Source organism: Sphaeroforma arctica (genome assembly GCF_001186125.1).
Source record: "Sphaeroforma arctica JP610 unplaced genomic scaffold supercont1.685, whole genome shotgun sequence".
Classification (NCBI taxonomy): Eukaryota; class Ichthyosporea; order Ichthyophonida; genus Sphaeroforma; species Sphaeroforma arctica.
In genome coordinates, this window is record NW_014039873.1 from 9,358 (window position 1) to 14,357 (window position 5,000).

General features: G+C 40.0%; 1 non-coding gene across 1 annotated transcript; it reads left to right on the plus strand.

Moving 5' to 3' along the window:
- Positions 1-4,927: 4,927 nt before the first annotated feature.
- On the plus strand, positions 4,928-5,000 carry SARC_30171. The gene has a single exon. It is a non-coding gene; the product is annotated as a tRNA-Lys (tRNA).

A 5,000-nucleotide genomic window follows, 5' to 3' on the forward strand; every position in this document is an offset into this window, starting at 1 on the left:
TTTGTTTAAGAAGCATCATCTGGTGAACACATGTTACCTCTGCTCTTCCAACAAATCATGCTAAACCTGTTCCAAATATATGTAGATGGCATAGTCGTCTTAATAAAGATCAAAGAATACCCAGAGAAGTGTTAGCAAGACTGAAAAGACAATCCTTCTAAATTAATAACAAGTAGTGCCACTTCAATGTTAACTAAATACAATCTTCAGGATATCGATTTTGGACGGGATCAAGATCGATACAGAAAAGGTGTAAATATATTTCACTTTCTAGTGCTAGATTGGAGAACTCCCACGACGAACAAGAATGTTAACAGTATGTGCGGTGAAATCCTCATCTTGCGAGTTACTTCAAGCTCGTTGACCATTTGAGACGTTATAAAGGCAAACTAAGAGTTTTAATACACCAAAGACTGCGATAACGTCTTTTAAGTAGCCCAAAACAGCGGCCCAATAAGCACCGGTAGGTTAAAAACCAATAATACGGAATGTATTTATGGTAGTAACAGATGTATCTGACATGGGACTTTGGGACATTCTGTATCAAATGATTGATGGGAACTAAAGTCAGTTCTTTTGCAGAGCTATGAATTCGTCACAGATCAAGTTGCCAACTGTATATATATCGTGAGCTTATAATGCATCATGAGCTTCTAGCTATTGTGACATATTGTGATGGCACTCGTTCTTTTTACAGACTATTTAATCGTTCGTTGCTGATAAGAGTGATGGCAGTAGAAGGTCCAATGCAAGAGGTACATGTAGACAGAGTGTCTAACACGAAGCTATGCCAAAAAGGCGGTCATGTATCCACATTACAGCACGTATGGAAGAAAAGCATTGCGTAACTGACGCTTTCTTCATCATATACATCGCACTTGCGCGCACTTGCCAAAAACATCGTAATGCAGCCGAGATCGCACCTAGCATATACGTACATTAAGATGGAGGTGTGACAGACAATATAGTAGAACAGATTGCAAGTGCTTTCACTACATAAAGCCAATAGTGTATGAACAGTTTAAGGCTGTACATCGATCTTCGTATTCAATGAGCAGATTCCACCCTCTCGACAAGCCGAACACGATCGAAGAATCAAAGACGCTAAAGATGCTTTTAATAAATGACAAGAATAGGAGCGACTCGGACACACAGTTGACAATAGAGGCGTGCCTACAAAGCAGCCGTCGAAGATGGTGGGTGCTTGTACTTATCAAACTTGGGAGATGAAGCGCGTCGCCATGGGGTTTTGTGTCAGTAATGCATCATGAGCGGTGGGTGGCGACGTGTTTTGACTTCGTGAATGAAAATGTGTATGTGAAAACATTCCATGTAGTTCTGGGTGTGTGTATATATTGTTGCTAATCGCGCTGTATTTTTGACATCATAATGTTATACATAAGGGTACTTCTTCCCACATGCACTTCGCCTCTTCGTAAGCGTGGTGGACCGATGTGTGGGTTGGAAATGAAAAAAACAATGTGGGTAGTTGTAGGTATTATGACAACTAGTGGTGTCGAGACGAGTTTTGCACTTGGCGATAAGGTTTACAGTGTTTATGAGAGGTCGTTCAAGTCAGAGATGTGTACATATCATAATGCATCCGTATTTGATTCGGCACAGACCAAATGCATCACACTGGGAAGGAGTGACACAGTACCGCAATCTGATATTAATTTCCTTGGTAACTAGATTATAGGTGATGTCTATCATGGCTATTGTCATGGGAGAGCCGCTACAGGCATATGGTGTTCTGCCAGTACCAGAAGAATATCATGCTCCTTTCATGTCAATGCCGAGATGCAAGTGAAATTTGGTTCGTATTCTGACTGCTGATAAAATTATGGAGTTTTTATTATTATTCAATGACAACGTCAACGATGCAGGCAAATGATTCTTTTGAATTTAGCGTGGGCGTTAAATCGGTTGTACTGGCTAGTGGATACTGTGACTGCGGCTTAGGCTCGAATATAAATGTATACATGTCGCAGCATTAGTATGAAGTATGGTGCAACAGTCTTCATGGGCTAATTTCGAACGACTGTATGCGGCATGATTATGAAGCTGCTGGAGCATAGTCTGATATTCTGACTCAGTGTGATATCTATTTATGTACAAGCGTGTTGCGTAAGTAAGTGGAACGTGCCCACAGGTAATCAATCTAACAATGGGCACGACAGTACCAATGTGTCAGCTAGCAATAGAACGGTCTCGTACAATGTTTAATGGACAAGATGATTTCTCCGATGCAATAGCCAGAGTTGAAAGTCATAAAAAGCGGTACTCGTAAAGTAGGAGAACGTGCAGCACGTAAGTAAGTGAAAGACGATGGGGGAAATACTAACATGTCTTTTTCAAAGTAGTTAAGCATATAGGACATGTTGGAACAACTGACGGAATTTAGAGGATTGTTTGATGACATAATAAAAATAAATCGATCAAGGATGGCACTGTATCGAATTAATAAACCCTTTGTTTGTTTAGGTTTGATAACTAGTGGAGCGATGTTATCAGCGAGATAGAATGATATATCTACAGTTTTACAGAAGATATATCAGTATTAGATCTTTATCACCCTGTTTAGAAGCACGAAAAATCAGTAAGCTCTTTCTATGTGGATTCTGGATGCAGCGATTCCCATGGTCGATATGGTTTCATATGGGTTAATCTGGATATCATTATTCAAGAGTGAAGGCACATTGTGTTTCACACCATCTGATAGAAGATGATCTATACAAAATTCCTTATCCACCATGCAACTGGAACTATCCCACAGTCTAGCTAATAGCTCCTCATTCTACGCGGTCGCTGATTACGAAGCAACAGTGACCAGCAGCGGTCATCCCGACTAACACCTTGAGTATATTGTGATGTTTATATGATGACCATATAGCCCGCTGCACATCCGGATTTGATGGTGTACAAATATGAAACTTAGAACAATCCACAGTGAGCGCCGTATCGAGATATTATCTTTTCTGAAAACATGGCAAGCGCATTCGGTTTATTAAACTATCCTCTGATAGATTGAGGTGCGTATGCCCCCTGCCGAAAGAAATACATAGAGAACAGTATGTTAAGCACAGTTTGCGTGTAGCCAAGACCAAAATTTTATTTCAATAACTCTTCATCTATACATTTTCTCACCCTTCCAACCCATAGTAAAATTGCATACTCGAACGATATCGAACTAGGCACACATTTTCTTGACGATAGTCACAAAGTCCACAATTTCCTTGGTAGTGTCGAATACACTCCATAGGTGTGTTTCATTATTAGACTCGATACTTATCCTATGCGGTACTTTCGGAACTGAGTTTGTATCACTCTTCTCTTTCAGCTTAGTATTATTCAATTGAGGGCTACACACTTGCGACGTTTATGAAGCCTCGATATCAGCACTCAATTCATTAGATTGTTGTAGATCTAGATCCTCTTGCTTTATCTGTTGATTCAGTCCATATCTGCTTCAAAACGCAATGACTCCATCTCAGCCTCGTGCTGGCGGATTGCTCTCTAGCTTCGTTGAGAGATGCATTGCATACGACATTCTGCCGTTCAAGCCCTTGTATGCGCTTTTCCAGTTGTTTTCGCGACATATAGATATACTCACCAGTATTCATATCCCTCTCCTTTATAATGCCGATATCCTTATTGTCAATCAGTCTACTACTACGGCGTACCATTGGTATATTCTCATCTTGCAGTACATCTCATTCCATCACACGATCGAGAGTCATCTGCTCTGCATCCCGCCGTGCTCGAAATTTCAACGATGGATGCAGATAGCGTATTCCAGTCATCCACTGTCATAGACACTAGATCATCCATCAAAGATGTTTGATTCCCACCGTGAGGCTTCAAGATACTTTGCACGAACTATTCGAGGCTTGTCCATATCGCTGCTTATGCACTCATGCGTATCTACTATCAACATGAGAAGCTCATCAATTTATATACATGCAGTGTCCTGTACTTTAAGTGATATCTGATGCAGTTTAACAGTGCTTTCAACTACCATTGACAATTTATGATTCCACCCTTGTGTTTCAAAACAACCTGGATGCAAACCCTATCGTTTGATAATTATTTGTCGTCAAAATTTAAGAAATGTGATGAATGCACCGGGATATCGATTTTTGGACAGTATGCTACTGATTCGAAGCGTTCTAGCTCGATAATACCTAGCTGCAAGTTCAAAAAAATATAAAATAATATTGGGCCGCACACAGTATGACACGTACGCATAACGAGTACATTAAATTAAAAAGGTAGCCTTTTTCCTCGTGAATGTGTTGACTAGAACACCTGCGACATCAAGCCATTGATATTGTTCGTTAGTGACGTCCATGAAAACTGCAAGGACACTGATTGATTCCCGTCGAAATGCCCGCTGATATAGGACAGACTGTAAACTTTGTTCATTATTATCTCAACATTTTGCAAATACTACTTTATCGTACGCACGAAGTAGTACTGCTTACAATAGCTAAATTGTAAATATGGTAGTGGATGATAGGTGTTTATTGCCAGCTTGCATTACCAATACTGACTATACCGTGAGTATCATGTAAAGTCACTTAATTACATCAAACTAAGTTTAAGCTTTGCATTTTTTTCAAATCTGAAGGTAGTTTGAAAAGACAACGCGTGTTACTCCTTGGGTATACTTAGCTAGATTAAAAAAAAATGAAACTTGACTATCGACCACTTAACCGATATAGGTACTTGAGGAGACTGCAGGCATCGATATACGAATCAAATAAGCTTTAAAACGCAAATGGGATTATTGCAGTATGCACTTATTCCGACTATCTAGTTGATTGTTGTTGGCAAAACGTATTTCGTAGTCAAACTAGCTAAGTTGAGAAATGTGATTTGATCCCGTTACAAATCGATAGATTACAAAAGATCTAAAATAACTCATACCCGGCTAGCTCAGTCGGTAGAGCGTGAGACTCTTAATCTCAAGGTCGAGGGTTCGAGCCCCTCGCTGGGAA